Source organism: Mus caroli, chromosome 15 (genome assembly GCF_900094665.2).
Source record: "Mus caroli chromosome 15, CAROLI_EIJ_v1.1, whole genome shotgun sequence".
Taxonomy (NCBI): Eukaryota; Metazoa; Chordata; class Mammalia; order Rodentia; family Muridae; genus Mus; species Mus caroli.
In genome coordinates, this window is record NC_034584.1 from 5,297,659 (window position 1) to 5,317,406 (window position 19,748).

Below are 19,748 nucleotides of genomic sequence, written 5' to 3' on the forward strand. Positions count from 1 at the left end.
TTACGGATGGTTGTGAGCCACCATGTGGTTGCTGGGATTAGAACTCTGGACCTTCGGAAGAGCAGTCGGGTGCTCTTACCCACTGAGCCATCTCACCAGCCCTTTATTCTGATTCTTAACAGGGTATATTTTCCCCATCTATATCAATTTCTTGTAGATTCCTGTTGATCTTATAAGATCAATAACTTTTTACAAATCTCTATCCTTTCAGATGAAATCTGGTATGCAAATTATGTTCTAAATGATATAATTTAATATTTTAGAGGTTTGGAGATCAGAAGTCCATAGTCATACTGGACTGAAGTTAGTGTTGGTTGCTTCTAGAAAGCTCTGGGAGAAGATGCATTTCATTGTTTTGCTTTTTGTTTTGTTTTATTATTGTTTATTAGCTTCTAGAAGTCTTGCCTAGGGTTTCTTCTTCCCTGTGGCTGCTGTGGAAGGAAATCAGTGAGTGGCAACTTGATGTATCGTGGTTCATAAGATGAGAAGCCTTGCATAAGCATCAAGTGGAGCTTCTCTGTTAGACTTACTAAGGTATCTGAGAACCGAGGATGCAATAAAACAAGATATGGTAGCTAGAGTGGTTTGACTGAAAATGGCCCCATAGACTCATAGGGAGTGACCTTAAGAGGTATGGTCTTGTCGGAGCAAGTATGTCACCGGGGATGGGGTTTGATATTTCAGAAGCTCCAACCAGGCCTAGTGTGATACTCTCTTCCTGCTGCTTGACAATCTAGATTTAGAAATCTCAGCTTCTTCTCCAGCATCATGTCTGTCTGCATGTTGCCATACTTTCATCTATGATTATAATGGACTGAATATCTGAAATGTAAGCCAGCCCCAATTAAATGCTTTCCTTTATAAGAGTTACTGTGCTGGTTCCTCAGAAAACTGGAAGACCCTGAAGAACCAGCTATACCACTGATGTCCAAAAATGCTCCACGGTACCACGAGGACACACGCTCCACCATGTTAATAGCAGCCTTATTTAGCCAGAAGCTGAAAACAACCCAGATGTCCCTTAACTGAAGAATGCATACAGAAAATGTGCCTCATTTATACAATGGAATGTTATTTAGCTATTAAAAACAAGGACGTAATAAATTTTGCAAGCAAATGGATGGAACTAGAAAATATCATCCTGAGTAAGGTAACCCAGCCCCAAAAGGACATGCATTGCACGTACTCACTGATAAGTGGATATTAGCCAAAAAATACAGAATACCTAGGACACAACCTACAGACCCAGACCGTAAGAAGTATAACAAGTACAAAGGCCAAGGAAGGACGTTTCAATCCCACTTAGAAGGGGGAAGGAAGGGCTGGTGAGATGGCTCAGTGGGTAAGAGCACCGGACTGCTCTTCCGAAGGTCCGAAGTTCAAATCCCAGCGACCACATGGTGGCTCACAACCATCCGTAATGAGATCTGACTCCCTCTTCTGGGGTGTCTGAAGACAGCTACAGTGTACATGTAATAAATAAATAAATCTTAAAAAAAAAAAAAGAAGGGGGAAGGAAATAATCGTGGGAGGTAGAGGATGGGAGGGGGAGAGGGAAAGGGGAACAGGATCAGGTATGCGGGGCTGTGGACAGGATAGAAGTGCAGAGGACCAAGAAAATGAATGGAGATAAGCAGCATGGGGGATGAGTGGGAGGAGGCACCCTCTAGAAAGTGCCAGAGACCTGGGAGGTGAGAGACTCTAAGGACTCAATGGGGATGACCTTAGTCACCTCAAAATTGGGGAGAGGGAACTTAAAGAGCCCACCTCCACCTCCAGTAGATAGACAGGGCCTCAAACAGGGGGTCAAGATTACTAACCCACAGTCAAAATTTCTGACCCAGACTGTTCCTGTCTAAAAGAACTGCAGGGACACAAATAGAGAAGAGACTGGCCCAACTTGGGATCCATCTCCTGGGAGGGCATCAAGGCCTGACATTATTACCGATGCTATGGTTACTTATTTGTAATATGCTTACTTGTAAGAGCCTGGCATGGCTGTCCCCTGAGAGGCCCTACCAGCAGCTGACTGAGACAGAAGCAGATACTTACACCCAACCATTGAACTAACGTTGGAGAGCCCTATGGTTGAATTAGGGAAAGGATTGAAGAAGCTGATGGGTAGAGACCCCATTGGAGGACCACCAATCTCAACTTACCCCTGGGAGCTCCCAGAGACTGAGCCACCAACCAGGAGCATACACAGGCCGGTCTGAGGCCCTAGGCACAAATAAAGCAGAGGTCTGCCTGATCAAGCCTTAGTGGGAGAAGCTGTGCTTAATCCTTGAGAGACTTGAGGTCCCAGAGAAGGGGGAGGCCTGATAGGGCAGTGAGTGCCCTCTCAGAGGCAAGGGGAAGGAGGAATGGGATGAGGAACTGTGTTGGGGGAGACCAAGATGGGGGCAGGGGGGATGACGACAATGATGGGAATGTAAATAATTAAAACAATAAAAGTTGGAAAAAGAAAGAGTTGTTGTGCTCATGGTGTCAATTCACAGCCATAGGCCACTGGGTAAGACAGTAGCTATTTGATGACCTTTGAGAAGAAAAACCAGAAGCAGGTTGTGCTGGACAGCTAGAGAGATCTAGCTCTCCACGTTGATGTGTATGGCTGCACACAAAATCAGCCTGGGAAGTAGGCAAAGAGCTCTGGTAATGGGCCAATGTATGTGCACATCACCAGCAGCCATACTGCAGCAGACAGGGAAGTCTAAATGTACGGATACAAAGGGGAGAGCCTCCAATCGTAGACACGGGGCTGAGGATGAGAACCAGGGGCTGCACTGGGGATCTGCCCCATTCCTTGCTGTCCTTGTGTGGGAGTTCTCATAGCCCAGGGATTTCTTTTAGCAACTGAGGAGTGTCTGAAAACTAATTTCATCTTCCCAGCCAGCTTTCAACCAGTGACCAATGAGAGCTGGTGAACTTACCCTTGGTAAGTTTGCCCTATGGGTAACTTAGAGGCAGCTATTCCCGCTGGCTCCTTGTATCCCAAGATCCCAGAAAATTTAGCTTGACATATTCACTGCCTTTTCTTTATCCTCTCACCAGCTGTCTTAGTAAGGGTTTCTAGTGCTGTGAGGAGACACATGAGCATGGCACCTCTTATAAAGGGAAACATTTAATAGGGGCTGGCTTACATTTTAGAGGTCTAGGCCATTGTCATCATAGAGGGAAGCATGGCAGCGTGCAGGCAGACACGATGCTGGAGAAGGAGCTGAGAGTTCTTTATCTGGATTGGCAGGCAGCAGGAAGAGACAATGAGCCATCAGGCCTGGCTTGAGCTTCTGAAACCTCAAAACCTACCCCCAGTGACATATTTCCTCCAACAAGACCACACCCACTCCTACAAGGCCACACCTCCTAAGAGCACCACTCCCTATGAGCCTCTGAGGACCATTTTCATTGAAATCACCTATTGTAATGTTTCTTAGCATCATCTTGCCCTCGAAACTCTTTGTACCTGAGTCCATATGTCAGTCCAAACTAGGTAGGTACAGGAAAAAAAAGATAGATATATATTTTTTTAAAGAAATCACATCTGAAATACATGTTCCATTAAAACAAGAATATCAGAAAGAAAGCTGCAAGCTCCTTCAACAAGGCTGTGGGGCTGACTGTAATGGGATTCCTGGCAAGGAGACTGTTTTCTAAATGTCTCAAAGGATAGGACTATGAGATCATCAAAGGATTAAAATGCCCTGAAAGTCATCATCAAATGCTTGTTCAGGGACAGGGAAGCAGATGTACTGTGGGCCCTCTCAGCTAGGCTCTGTTTCAAGGGCTTTGGCAGCTGGAGCTCTGTGTTCTATTTGCTGGCAAGGCAAAGGCTTTGCCAGAGAGCCTGGGGCTATCATAGTTTTTATACACAGACTTTGCATCCGCTGTCTCTTGTGGGTTGATAGTACGAAGTTAGCTGATTGTGGATGACGGTGCTTGGGGGAGAGGTGGTGGATGCTCTCGCTGGGGAGCAGGTTTGACGATGAGCCTTGTATAGGTCAAAGAGCCCTGGGACTGGCTAGTTCAGTAAGTGGAACAAGCCGCACGTATTCACATCCCCCTGTATTACTTTCTTCTTCTAGGATTCTCTTCTCCGCAAGCATTTCCTCATTTCCCTCCATACTAGTAGAATGTTTAAATCATATGAAGACATTTCCCAGGTGCTGCAGACATAACCTACTCATTGGAGTGGGTTAACCTCATTTGAAGGTGGGTTGCCCAGGGTCGTTTCACATTGTTTAGTGTGGCTCAACCGAATCTGAGCTGTTGTTCAGAAGCCTGCCATTTTATCTCCCCTGAAAGTACATTCCACACTGTACATACACAAAATGTCAACTTCTGTGACAGACACAAGGGATGTGAAGATGATAGGCAGGTAGCCCCGGAACTGGAAAAATGGCACAGTGGGTGAAAGCATCTCCTGCACAAGCATGAGGACCTGATTTCAGATCCCAGCACCCATGGAAAGGCCCAGGCGCAGCCCAGTGCACCTATAATCCCCATGTTGGGGCTAAGGCAGAGACAAGAGGGTTTGGGGAGCTCCAGCCTCCAGGTTCCTGCTTGCTTGAGCTCCTGCCCTGACTGCATTTGATGATGAACAGGGATGAGGAAAAGTATGTCAAATTATCCTTTTTCTTCCCAGCTTGCTCTTTGGTCATGGTGTTCTGGCACAGCAATAGAAACCCTAATGAAGACAGTCATCAAGAGGCAAAACAACAGGCAGTCTGAGCTATCCATTTGGCAAATGCTTTTAGCTGAGGGCAGAGGTCCAGTAAGAACTCCTTCCCTAGATTCATAAATGGAGCCTCTGTTATCCTATAGGGAGAAGGTGGTGAGAGGCAGCAAGGAGGGAGCAGTTTCCTCTTTAATGCAGTAGAAAGAAAACATAATCTTCTGTGTTAACAAGAATTTTGGGAATAAAGAAAATCCCTGATATAGCTATCTCTTGTGAGACTATGCCAGTGCCTGGCAAATACAGAAATGGATGCTCACAGTCATCTATAAGATGGAACACAGGCCCCCCAATGCAGGAGCTAGAGAAAGTACTCAAGGAGTTAAAGGGGTCGGTGGCTTAGTCAGGGTTCCTATTCCTGCACAAACATCATGACCAAGAAGCAAGTTGGGGAGGAAAGGGTTTATTCGCCTTACACTTCCATACTGCTGTTCATCACCAAAGGAAGTCAGGACTGGAACTCAAGCAGGTCAGAAAGCAGGAGCTGATGCAGAAGCCATGGAGGGATGTTCTTCACTGGCTTGCCTCCCCTGGCTTGCTCAGCCTGCTCTCTTATAGAACCCAAGACTACCAGCCCAGGGATGGTCCCACCCACAAGGGGCCATTCCCCCTTGATCACTAATTGAGAAAATGCCTTACAGTTGGATCTCATGGAGGCATTTCCTCAACTGAAGCTCCTTTCTCTGTGATAACTCCAGCTGTGTCAAGTTGACACAAAAATAGCCAGTACAGTAGGCAACCCTATAGGAGGAACAACAATATAAAACAGATACCCCTCCCCACCCCCAACCCCCGAGCTCGTGTCTCTAGCTGCATATGTAGCAGAGGATGGCCTAGTCGGCCATCAATGGGAGAAGATGCCCTTGGTCTTGCAAAGATTTTATGCCCCAGTACAGGGGAATGTCAGGACCAGGAATTGGGAGTGGGTGGGTTGAGGAGCAGGGCGGGCAGGAGGGTATAGGGGACTTTCTGAGAGGAAGCTAGGAAAGGGGATAGCACTTGAAATGTAAATGAAGAAAATATCTAATAAAAAAATTAACATTTAAAAAAAACTTGAAAAAAAGAAAAGAAAAGAAAAGAAAATCTCTCTGCTCTTTCACTCTGAGAAACAATTCAGATAATTGTTTCTCAAAGGCCAGGAAACCTTGGGTCTTAGGGTCACAGTGTTAGGAGGTGCTATGGACCTTTGAGAGGTGAGATCAAGTGGAGATCCTTAGGTCTTTTAGAGCATGCCCTCCCACAAGGGTGGGGGAAGAACTATTACACCCTTTTCTTCTCCTCTCCCTTTCTTCCAACACACTCTCTCCCATCCCTCCTCTTTCCAGATGTATTTGTTACAATGCATGTGTTTTCATCCTGACATACCATTCCATGCTTGCCAGATGCCCAGACAATTGGGCTATCTCATTGTGGACTTCAACCCATAGAACTGTAAGCCAAGAGACCACTCCTTGCCTCACAAGTAGTCTGTATCAGGCATTTCACTGACATCTTTCATAATTCGTGGCTCTGATAGGGACTATATATTCCAATAAGGACTGTATCACATAGCCTGAGAGAGGCCCCCATCCTTAGATGAGTCCGTTGATACTAGTGGGACAAAATCCAAGATGTCTGCAGAGAGGAATCTGAGAGGAGAGATGCCATCTAGACCAACTGGTGGCGCCAGGACAGGAGAGGGTTCCTTTGGTCATGGTGCACACATACATATAAGCTTACAGATTAAAGGGCATGGAGTCCAAGGAATGCAGTCTCCCTAGACTCCAGCTACCCTTGCCTTGTCTCATGACTTGGAACACTTTATGGTTGTCCTATCTCAGAATCAGCCCATCTTCCTCGCAGTCATCAGGAAATTCAAACATGAATGTCAGGCCTGGCATGGGAGGGAGGGAGGGAGGGACTGGTAAGCCTTAGGATTTATGCTTCATTACCTCCACAGTTATTGCAGTAACAATAGTTACTAGCTTGTTTGTTTTTTTGTTTTTTTGGTTTTTGGTTTTGAGACAGGGTCTTGGGGTACAGCTCTAGTTTGCCTGGTACTTGCTGTGTAGCCCAGGGTGACTGTAAACTTGTGGAAATCTTCATGTTTCATGTCTGGGAGAGGCTCTTTATCCCTGTCCCCAGGAAAGCAAATATGTACAAAGAGAATTCATGAAGGGACCTTGGTTAAGACATTTGGGGAGGGTTGATATGGATCTCATCTGAGTAACTATTCAGTTAGGGCTTGGGAGGGAAGAGAGGAGCAGGCTGTGTTGTGATGGTTCCTTCTTCCTCTTCCTTCCCCATGTCTTCCTCTTCTCTGTTTTTTTTTCCCCCTTCACACGGCTATGACTAGTGCTAGGGTGTTTTCTCTGGAGTCTCTACCTGCCTGCTTCCCAGGATGAACATAACCCACATAAGTCTACACTCTGGCAAGCAGAGCAAGTTCAAACTCCATAGTCCCCAGTTAAGGCTGGAAGTGAGTCAGGCCACATCTTCCTCTGTGTTACAGCAAGTGCAGCCAAGTGGACCTCTATACCCAGACCACAGCCACAGAGACATACTAAGCAGTGACATCATTCAACTTGTCAGATGGTCCAGAGAGCTGGAAAGCTTTGGTATTCGAGGACTTCTTTGTTCCCATGGGTCTTCACTTCAGTCTACATCAAACAATAGTTAGAGGAGTATTCATTGAGCCGGGATTCTCTGAGTGAGACCTGGTACCATATACGAACTTATACTCACCAAGGGGCAAGCAGATCTTTTAATCCTAATTAAGACGAGGTCACAGTGGGCCTTGCCTGGTACTCTTTGCATGAAAGCAGCTCACTATTGTGCCAGCCAAGAGGGTCCTGGGGAGAAGCAGCGGGTCTAGAGAAGAAAGATGGAGGGATTAGTGCTTGGGATCTGTGTGTCTGCTGCTGTCACGAAGAGAAAAGAGGAGCAGGGGAGACCACAGAGTCCTCCAACGGTGGCCCGTTCCCGAGATGCTTTGATTACATTGGCCAGGCTTTGATTACATTACATTTGGCTGCCAACTTATTTGGATCCAGAGATGGCATGAGACTGCTGGCACTAGAACTTTCTTTACTGAAGCCGAGACAGAATTCTAAACACTGACAGCAAGATGCATGCTTGAAGTTTGGCAAGGTAAGGGGGAATGGAAGGAAAAGAACGATGCAGGGCTATGAGAAAATGTAGTATTGGGGGAGGGTTCACCTTCACGGACTTCTCCCATCAGGGCCAGTGCTGGTACAGGAAAGGGAAGAGAGAAAGAAAATCCATTGTAAGGAAACACCAGAGGAGAAATGAAGAAAGAGATGGACACCCCCCACCCCCAACATACACACACCCTTTTGCTAGCTCTCAAGTTAGCCAGAATTAATTTTTAGATTTTTCTTCTTAGCCACTGCATTTCAAGAACAATCACTATTACATTTTTTATTTGTCTTTAAACATCTTTTTTTTCTCTTAAGCCTCAATCCCTTTAATGTGCTTATACTATATGAATGAATGATTTCACATTTGCTTATTATTTTCCTAACAGACACCTTCTGACCTCAAATTGAGTACAAATTTCTTTATGGTGGAGACACCATCATCTCATTAAATTCCAACTCCTGGTCTTGAGTGAGCACATGTGTTCCTTTGGGAAAACTTGTTGCTTCATAAATGTTTAATAGGCCCTGCTCTCACAGGAGAGTGGGGCTCTGTCACTTTTCTGTGTGGTGTTGGAGTGGTTGGACTTGACCATGGGGGTTATCTTTTCTTGTTCTGGTCTTTGCTGGTCTATAGCTTGGACCCTGCAATGTCTCTGTCCTTGAGATTTTCTACTAGGCCCATATTCTCAGTGACATTATGTTCTCATGAAGAACTTCTGAGACTTTTACTACGCTTGTTTGGCTGGGACCCAGAGAGTGATCCGTAGCCCTTTGCTTTGTGCCAAAAGAAGTCATGTTTTAGCAAAGATCCTGGGAAACAAACATATCTGTGTGCTATGAAGAAGAATTTGGAGACCTCTGTGGCTCTTCCAAGTGTGTGTGTGTGTGTGTATACTTGTCCCACCCCTCTTGATGAATGGATTTTGACATTTCAAAACCACATTCCACAGTCCTGAGTTCCTAAGGGAGAAACAACACACACCTGGCTGTCACACCAACTTATAGGCACACCCTAAAAAATCCCCAGGGAAAAACCAACAGAAATGTTGAGATTTACTGCTAGAACCTTTTAAAATCTCAGCCAAGGCTACTGAACATCAGCCCAGATGAAGACTGAGGTCCCATTTGGTATCTCCATAGAGTACACAGGAAGACCTGAGGGCTTTAAGTTATAAGAAACATAAATGCCAGTGCTGATGAGAGAAAGCCAGTTCTTCTGATCCAGGATGGGCATGGTGCTAAGCTTGATATGACTTAGTATAGCCACAGGGAAGTGGTCCATGTGTCCAGGAAGCCCATAACTCCTCAGGGCACTTCTCTGAGAGGGAACCTGCGATATACTGTTTTCTAGAAGTCCTGCTGCAGAATGTTCGGAGGTCTCTCCAACTGCAGGCTATGATTCCAAACTCCGAAGGACCAAACTCCCAAGGACTAGAGCTCAGTATGGAGACTGTGATGTGTGTGTGTACAGGGCTTCTGGGTTAAAGAATCTTCTAGAGAATCAGGATGTTGCCACTTTAGCATGAATATTTTTGATATTGTACCACATTTTTAATGTCTCACGGGTCTCATTGACATCTGGGGGGATTTAAGGATTTCTTAAAGACTTTGATAAAAACGTGGCGTCCCTGGCATTTTTGCTAAGAGATTCTTACTGAGCAGGGCTTCAGCGCCCCTGGGAATCCTATGCATAGGGTTCTGTGTTGTGAGAACCCAGCCATTGTCAACTTCAAGGGCAGAATCTGGTCCTTAGTGCATTTATACCCAGGGTACCATTACTACCATTGCTGCTGCCTTCAGAACCACTAACAGAGTAACAAATATCTGGGAGAGATGCATTAGTGCCAGGTTCATCTCACTGCAATGCCTGTAGATTCCTTGCCAGAGCACACACACCTCCAAGGGTCCCAGCCCTTGAAGCAAGCATGAAGAGTCCTTGGTTCTGGGTATCTGACCTATGACATTAACACTAGGAACCGGAATGTCTTTTCATTTTATCTTACTGATTTGACTTTACATTTAATGGTGAAACAAGAACCATGAACAAGGGCTGGTGAAATGGCTCAGTGGGTAAGAGCACCCGACTGCTCTTCCGAAGGTCCAGAGTTCAAATCCCAGCAACCACATGGTGGCTCACAACCATCCACAACGAGATCTGGCGCCCTCTTCTGGAGTGTCTGAAGACAACTACAGTGTACTTATATATAATAAATAAATTAAAAAAAAAAAAAAAAAACCATGAACAATATTTTCGTCAAGGCAGCTTAGTACTTGTTTGTAGACCCTGCATTTTCAGCTGACTCTATTGGAAAATCCAATTCTTAGAATTGGGGAAATCTGGACATAGCCTTAAAAAGTTTGGCCAGCATATAGGAATTCATTGTTGCCCCCATCTTTCCTTCTAGCCATCATGATAGTGATCTTAAACATTAGCAGCCTTCTTCTACTCACTGAGACCCTCTGTGGGAAAGGCTATTCTGCCTTTTCTAATAATGAGCAAGAAGTATCTTGTAGCACTGAGAGTGGGACAAATTAAGGGTGATAATGAAGCTAATCCTGGTGCAGTTGGTTTTAGACTGTTTAACTAGCTGTGTAGTAGACTATTATATTTATGTGATATGGTGCAGCTCTCTGTATTTGTGAACCTAGGACCAGAGGCTAGGAGCCCTAGATTCTGCCTTTGCTACTTGTGTCTTCTGCACCATCCTGGGAGAATTATCTAGCGTCTCTGACCTTTAGCTTCTGTATCTGTATGAGAAGGGTGACGTAGGTTCCAACCTCATCCAAGTGTATAAACTTGCTCATCTGACCCCATTACACTCTTGAAAACTTGTGACCCCCTGGAAAGAATTTTGCTTTGTACTGAATCATTCAATGTACATCTTGTGAGGAATTAAAAGTAAGCATGTTAAAAGTTGTGTATTTAAATGTATTTAGATAGACAAGTTATACATTAATATGAAAGACAGATTTTTATAAAAGTTACCGTAGTTTTCAAAACAAGTAATGAGCAGCAGCCGGTGTGACACCGTTTTACATTTTTGCAGATCTTTTCATGGTCTGTCTCAATAGACGACAGCGAGTCTTATGTCTTGCTGGTTGCATCCCATCTGCTGCAATCTGTTGTTTTGGTAGAAGCCCATGCTGAGAATCTGGCATCGTGCAGGTATGTGCTTGGAAGAGAGGGATAGTTTTCATAACTGCTTTAGACACTCTCCTTTGGTGCTGTCTGAAATTTGAAAAGTGAGTATTAATTTAAGATTAATTACAATGTAAAAATCTCAAACTATCTCAAGAACCATTTCATACTTTGTTACATTAAAATCAATTGGCTTATTGGGATCTTAGGATGTTTTTTTACCCATGAATAATTTTTTTTGTGACAGCATCTCTTAGTCACCGGGGAGAAACTGGTTCATTGAGTTATGCTTGATTTTCTAAATTCTGTCACATTTTATTGTTTTATTTTATTGCAAAGCTATAACTTTTTTACCATCAGTAATATCATCAGAATACATTTTTTTAATTAGTGGGAAATCTACAGGGACAGTAGTGTTTTTGAGATTTTGATGGGACACAGACTTCCGGTTTATCAAAAGGATAAGCAGGGTGGAAGACAGCAAATAGCAGATCTTCCTCTGATTTGTGCCTATCCTATAGTTATATATATGTATTCAAATTTGTATATATATTCCAATATATATTTGAAAAATGTGTATAAGGACCTATAGTCTTCATTTCAGTAACCCAGGACACTGAATTATCCTCTGTAATTTCTACAAAGTCAATACAGGAAAACTTCACAAAGAATAATCAAATTCTTAATATAACACATCTTAATATATAGCTAGAAAGACTTCCATACAGAAAAGGCAGTAGGATGGATTTTTGGGAGCCAGTTCAGCACCAATGCACCAACCCTTGATGGTGGTTTAGGATTGCTTTACTTATGCAGCACTGTGTAACAAATCTCCTTGTCGTTAGGGTTTTACTGCTGTGAAGAGACACCATGACCAAGGCAACTCTTATAAGGACAACATTTAATTGGGGCTGGCTTACAAGTTCAGAGGTTCAGTCCATTATCATCAAGGCATCATCCAGGCAAGCTGAGAATTCTACATCTTCATCTGAAGGCTGCTAGCAGAATACTGACTTCCAGGCTCCTAGGATGAGGGTCTTAAGCCCACGTACACAGTGACACACCTACTCCAACAGGGCCACACCTCTTAATAGTGCCACTCCCTGGGCCAGGCCCACAGTCCAAGCCAAGTTGTTTAAAAATGAAGCAGCCTTTTATATCACGTTGGATGAATTCTCTAAGTCAGACATTTATGTGTTATTCAGTTGGGCAGGTCTGACCAGAGACTGTGTGAGATTGCAGCCATGGCCCAGCTGTTGGCCAAAACACCCAGTTTTTCACTATGTGAGCACAATCATGCCCCTTAGTACATTACTAAATATATAGTGGCTGGCTTCCCTAAGAGATCCAAGGGAGGGTAAAGTGGAAGTCGTAGTGTGGTTGTTTCAGCAGTCACAGCATCATCTCTGAAAATCCTCTTGGTTGTCACGTTAAATCTCTTTTTAAAGAAGAGTTTCTACAAGCATGTGAGTTGGAGGAGCAGAGAATCTCTTTGGGTCGTGTTAAAAGCTGGTTACAACTGACACCTGTTTCAGAAATAGCCCTGCCTTTGATACCTGTAGGTTATATAGCTTCATTAGTGAGAAGATCAAGGAACACCTAACCCACAGGTAATCCACACGATTTAGGATTTGTGTGGAATTTCATACAATTTAGAATTTGGCCAGGAGATATAATCTGTACAGGAAAAAGTATGGGGCCGAGACTTTGATAATAGGACCTAGGTTTTGCAATCCTATTTTGCAACCAGAACTAGCTGGAACCTCAAAGTGAGGTGAACAGCATTCTAAAACTGCAATGGATTCTCTATGAAGACAGGGATCAGCATTCAGCACTAGCCCTGGTCATCTGGGAAGTAGGAAACGCAGTTGAAAAAAAAATGCCTCCATCAGATTGGACTATAGGCAAGGGGGTGGGGATTTTCTTGATTAATGATTCATGTGCCCACTACGGACAGGGCCAGCCCAGAAAAATGTGGATTTGTGTCCCATAAGAAAGCAAACTGAGAAAGCTGGGGAGAGCAAGCCAGCAGGCAGCACTCTTCCATGGTTTCTGCTTTGGTTCCTGCTTCCAGGTTCCTGCTCTGCTGGAGTTTCTGCCTTGGCTTCTTCAGTGATGAACTGTGAGTTGCAATGTGTAAGCCCATTGTGGTGATTTGAATATGGTTGGCCCATGGGACGTGACACTATTAGGAGATGTGGCCTTGTTGGAATAGGTGTGGCTTTCTTAGCTCCTTCTCTAGCACTATGTCTTCATTGACATGACTATAATGGACTGAATCTCTAAAACTGTAAGCCAGCCCCAATTAAATCTTGTCCCTTATAAGAGTTGCTTTGGTCATAGTGTCTCATTACAGCAAGGAACCCCCAACTTGGACACCAATAAACCTTTTCCTCTTGGGTTGCTTTTGATCATGGTGTTATCCATTTGATTCCTGTCCTTCCGGTGCACAGCATGTTTCCTTGAGATAAAATATCCATCTTGGAAGAAATCTAGTTAAGATGTAGGATGTTAAAAGGGAGGTGAAATAACAGGATGTCTTAAGACAGTGGTTCTCTATCTATCTATCTATCTATGCATCTATCTATCTATCTATCTATTGTCTATCTAATTCTAAATATATAAATACAATATATTTATCAGTCTGTACAATGTTACTTGTGTGTATGTTTTCAGGGCTGACCATTGGTTTGGGGTAACCACTTTTTCCCTGGAGAAGACTAACCTGTCAGCTTTCAGCATTTCTTAATTGCTTGTTGTTTTCTGTATAGACCAGAGGTTTTGTGGAATTTGCACATTAGCATGTCTGTTGTTGTCCTTGTTCAGCCTACGTTTAGGCAGTCATGTTGGTGAGACGTTATGTGTGCAGCTTCTGACTTTCCTAAGAGACACAACCTCACAACAAACCCCTGATTATCTGGCTTTTACAATCTTTCCATCCAACCCCACTTCAGCAATGACCCCTGAGCCCCAGGTATGGGCTACTATAGCTGTATCTGTTGGAACTGCGCTCCAAAGCTCTGTATTTTGATCTGTTGTGGTTTTCTGTAATGATCTCCATCTGTTGCAAAGAGAAGTTTCCTTAATGAGGCATGGGGACGACACTTATGTGTGGGAATAAAGATAAATATTTGGAGTGCAGTTAGGGATTATGCTGGTTTAGTGAAGTGGTGGTTGTAGCTTCTCCTCCAAGATCTTTGACTTCACCAGCCCTGGGTAGTTGGCTAGATTTCCAGTACCATGCACAATTTCCCTGTTGAGTGGTTCTGAAGCTCAATTAGAAAGCCATTAGTCACTGGCAAGGTATGCTGGCCACTCTTGCTCCTTCAGGGTTACTGCTGTGGTTCATAGGCATCATAGCTGGGTGGAACTGATGTCCAGTTCTCTGTTTTTGGAAGCTTGCATGGCACTTTCTAGTCCTCAGGGGACAAACATTAAAGACAGTTCCAGCTGTGGGGCCTCTAGGTCCTGTGCTTGAAGTGTATGGTGTCTTCAGCAAATAGATACTTAACCCTCTGCTTCTAGGGGCCAAGCAAGGGTTTCAGGTGAATGGTATGACTCCTCATAACTTTTTTAAAAAAAGATTTACTTATTTATTTTATATATGTAAGTGCACTGTAGCTGTACAGATGGTTGTGAGCCTTCATGTGGTTGTTGGGAACTGAATTTTAGGACTTCTGCTCGCTCCAGTCAACCCTACTCGCTCCGGTAGGCCCTCTTGGGCCCTAACATTTATTTATTATTATACAAAAGTACACTGTAGCTGATTTCAGATGCACCAGAAGAGGTCGTCAGGTCTCATTACGGGTAGTTGTGAGCCACCATGTGGTTGCTGGGATTTGAACTCAGGACCTTCAGAAAAGCCATCAGTACTCTTACCCACTGAGCCATCTCGCCAGCTCCTCTAATAACTTGCAGACATGCTTACTGCTATGTTGCTGTCCATTTTCCTTTTTCCGTGTTTATCTTTATCCCCAACCCTACCTAGAGTTCCCCATTTCCATCTATCTACCTGATCAGATCACTTGCACTATTTCCTTTTCTATTGCTCCCCATCTCCCACTCCCTACCCTGGCAATGGTCCCATTTTATGTTTCTGGTTTCTGCCGTTACTGCAGGACTGCCCCTTAGCATGTCAGCAAAGGATGTGACTTTCTACCCCGCAGATAGATACTTAGCCATGTCCGTTGCTTCTCTACTTACAATGTCTAGGAATGGAAACCACTTTGATGCCCTTCAACTGAAAATGGATAATCCATACGTGATACATATGTACTATGGGATACTATTCAGCTATAAAGGAATATGAAGTCGTGAACTTTGCAAGTCGATGGATATAACTAGAAATGACCATATTGAGTGAGGTAACTCAGACCTAGAAAGAGCAACATTGCATGTTCTATCTCGTCTGAGGCTCCTATCTTCAAATCTTCAGATAGGCGTACATATCCTCTATTATTTTTGATATCTTAAGTCTTTGCTTACCATTGTTATTTTCTTTATTATACTTTATGTCAGCTAGACTTTCAATTATGTACTTTTTGGATTGAATGGCACTTATATTTCAGCATCCATTCTTTTTTAATGTAACAAATCCTGGACTGACCCCCCGCCCCCCCAGAAGAATGTTATTCTTACCCAGTTGGTGATGGGCTCCTGTAGTTTGATCATTGTCATTTTCAGTCAGGAAGTGTGTTAATGTGCTCATTCTCCATCCAGATGATGGAAGGCTGGGCAGAGGTGAACCGTCAGGCAACTGAGGTGCACAGATGTCCAACTAGGTGCCAGACTCAGAAACTTAGTTGCTATTCAAGCTAAAGTAGATAGACCATCACCAGCAGGTGGCACTCAGCCTCAGCAGGGACTAAGAATTTAGACTTTTTAAAGAGTTGGCATATAATAATTGGTATCCTTATCACTCACATATGCTGTTGTTAAATGACTAATAAAGGTTATCACCTCATGTTTTTTATTTCTTTGTTATAAGATTATTTTAACAATACTGTTACAGCTAGTTTAAAATATAAAGTGCATCATTGTTTATGTCTTCTTACTGTGCAAGAGAACAGTGAAGTTATTACCCTCACTTGGATGAACTTTGTACCTGTTTGCCAGCCTCTTTCCATCTGCCTTCTCCATCCCTCCATTATCTGACAGTTCACTCTTTTCCCTACTTGTATGAAAACATTTTAATAGATTTTACTTGCATGAGATCAAGCTTTATCTGTATTTGACGTATTTAATATAATGCCCTTCAGGTTCAACATTGTTGCACTATACAACATTTTATTATTTTGAGCAGGTCAGTAGTAGTTCTCTCTCTCTCTTTCTCTCTCTCTTTCTCTCTCCTCTCTCTCTCTCTGTGTTTGGTATGGTATTTTCTTTAGGCTTTCATCTGACCGTGAACACTTAAACTAATTCTGTGCCTTATAAATTATGAACTGTGCTCTAGTGTATGTGGGAATGCAGGTTCAGAGATCTCTTATCCATACTAATTTCATTTCCTTTTTGTAGATTTCTACTTGTTTCTGCACAGCGGAGGTAACAAACAACAAAGCAAAGAAACAATATGCAAAGTGGGACATAAAACTTGAAAGCTATTCGTTGATCAGGAGTTAATATCCAAAAATGTGTAAGGAATTACACAACAAAATTGTGTAATTTTATATTACTCAACGTATATTACTCAACAAAATCAAGTTCCCGAAAAAACAAAAAACAAAAAAACAAAAACCAACAAATTGGAAAATGGCTCAGAGATTTGGATAGACATTTCTCAAAAGAAGACATAAAAGGGAATGATAGATCCCTGGGGGGAAATGTTCTACCTCTCTCAGCATCAGAGGAAGGCACTCTATGGTCACACAGTGAGAGCCACATCGCCCCGTGGAAGTGGCTCCTGAGAAAATAAGATGGTAAGCACTCAGGAAGATTTGGAGAAATTCATGGTTGTAAAGGAACACTACAGACGGCAATGAAAGTGGCCAGGCCAGTGTGTAAGACAGCATGGATGTTTCTCAAAATGCTCAAAATAGGATGATCATTTGATCCTGGAATAAAACTTAGAATATGATACCCAGCAGGGTTTCCAAAACTCCTTGCTATGTCCTCCCCTCACCTCTCCTTCCTTCCTTCTCTCATTTCTAACTTTTATTGTGTTTCTTGATTTCATTATGTTATTGGTTAAATTTTTGTCTTCTATTGGCTTAAAAGATCCCTTCTATCTCAAGTATTTTAATAAATTCAACAAAAATTCTACCGTGTTTAGTTCACTGTTTATTCAGTGTATCTTTGTTTTCCTCTCTCCAATAATGTAATTTTTCCCTGATATTTTAATTTGCTGCCCTTGGGTTGGCTTGTCACCTCTTCTTGCTGTTGTTTGAAGCCAATGCTTAGTGATTTATTTCCCACCTTTCTCTCTCCACACCCTGCTTTACCCTGCTATGGTCCCCAACCTTCGAAGTCCAGCAAATAAATATTTGTTTTTCAGATGTGGATGTCAATGATAATTTCTTATAAAAATCTTGTTTTTAAAAGGTCTTTGACCCTTCTTCTGAAACAATAGTTTTATGGGTATATGAGAAACTTTGCCAGTCTAGCGATAATTCTGTGGGTAGCCAAACTGCTGTCTTTTCTTCTACGGTTAACTCTTTTCTGATATATATATAGTGTAGAATAGAGTTTATTCAGGACATGGGGAGAGAAATTGAGAGGGTAATAGAGACAGAGAAAGGCAGAGGGAGGGGAGGAGAGGTTGGCCATGAGCATGTGGAGAGTGGGAGGAGGAATGGGGAGAGAGGAGGTAAGGGGCAAAGGACAGAGGGAGAGCAAGAAAGCAAGAGCTTTGCCTATACTTTTAAGAGCTTTTATTTGGTTAAAATTCTGATTCCAGTGTATAGTGTGGTAATCTTATTTGTTTCATTTTCGTTGATCCACCTTGGGACATTCCTTCAGCTCTGGGAAATTACCAGCCATTTTCCTTTTGAATTGTTTCTCATTTCCTCTCCAGCATTTGTTTGTGGAATTTGTATTCGATTTCAGTTGGAATTTAATCAGATGAAAGTCTGTGTCTTTCAATCTCTCTTAGATATTTTTTGTGTCGCTGTCTCTCCATGTTTCATTCTGGCTGGCTACCTCAAGTTCCCCCAGTTCACTACTTCTTAGGTGTATATAATTCACATTTAATGTAAATTTGAATATTAACAGTTAGGTTTTTCAGTACTCAAAGTTACAGTGGATTGCTCTTCAAATCTTTTTTTTTTTCACTTGTTAAAGATCTATGAATTTATTGTGTGTGAGTGAGACACGAACATACCTGTATGTTGTGATGCATTCGGAAAGTCAGAGGACAATTGCCACCACGTGGGTTCTCGGGCTTGGCTGCAAGGGCTGTTTTGCATGTTCCATTCTCTCTTACATTTTAAAAGCCCCATCTTTTTATTGTTTTATTCTGAAATCTTTTATTACCTCGATGCAGTTGTATTTACCATGTGGTATATTTTCAGCTATTCTTGCTATTATTATGTCTAGTCCTTGGGATAAGTATTTGCTTATGTGTGTGTTGCCTAATACTTTCAGACCTTGACGCTTTCTTTCTTTTTTTTTTTTTTTTTTTTTTTTTTTTTTTTTTTTTTTTTTTTTTGCTTGGATTTGGTTTTGCTTAGTTTTTGAGAGATGGGTAACAGAAAGAGTGAGAAAGAAAATTAAGAAAGTGAAGGCAACATAAAACTGGGTAGGTAAAGATATGTGTTCATATATGACATATTGAAGGTATACAGTGTTCTTGTTCATGTAGATGTGTGCATATACCATGTATGCACCATGTGATTTTTTTCTTTTTTTTAATTCTAATTAGGTATTTTCCTTATTTACATTTCCAATGCTACCCCAAAAGTCCCCCATACCCTCCCATCCCAGTCCCCTTCCCCTCCCAGTCCCCTAACCCCCACTCCCACTTTTTGGCTCTGGAGTTCCCCTGTACTGGGGCATATACAGTTTGCAAGATCAATGGGCCTCTCTTTCCACTGATGGCCGATTAGGCCATCTTCTGATACATATGCAGCTAGAGTCACGAGCTCCAGGGGGTACTGGTTAGTTCATATTATTGTTCCACCTATAGGGTTGCAGACCCCTTTAGCTCCTTGGGTACTTTCTCTGGCTCCTCCATTGGGGGCCCTGTGATCCATCCAATAGCTGTCTGTGAGCATCCACTTCTGTGTTTGCTAGGCCCTAGCATAGCCTCACAAGAGACAGCATTTCAGGGTCCTTTTAGCAAAATCTTGCTAGTGTATGCAATGGTGTCAGCATTTGGAAGCTGATTATGGGATGGATCCCAGGGTGTGGCAGTTTCTAGATGGTCCATCCTTTCGTCTCAGCTCCAAACTTTGTCTCTGTAACTCCTTCCATGGGTGTTTTGTTCCCAATTCTAAGAAGGGGGAAAGTGTCCCCACTTTGGTCTTTGTTCTTCTTGAGTTTCATGTGTTTTGCAAGTTGTAACTTATATCTTGGCTATTCTAAGTTTCTGGGCTAATATCCACTTATCAGTGAGTACATATCATTTGACATTTGAGTTCTTTTGTGATTGGGTTACCTCACTCAGGATGATGCCCTCCAGGTCCATCCATTTGCCTAGGAATTTTGTAAATTCATTCTTTTTAATAGCTGAGTAGTACTCCATTGTGTAAATGTACCACATTTTCTGTATCCATTCCTCTGTTGAGGGACATCTGGGTTCTTT

The 19,748-nt window shown here is 42.8% G+C and overlaps 1 pseudogene; it reads right to left on the bottom strand.

The window, feature by feature from the left end:
• The window catches only part of LOC110310732, a 21,557-nt pseudogene that overhangs the window by 1,002 nt on the left and 807 nt on the right, over window positions 1–19,748 (bottom strand).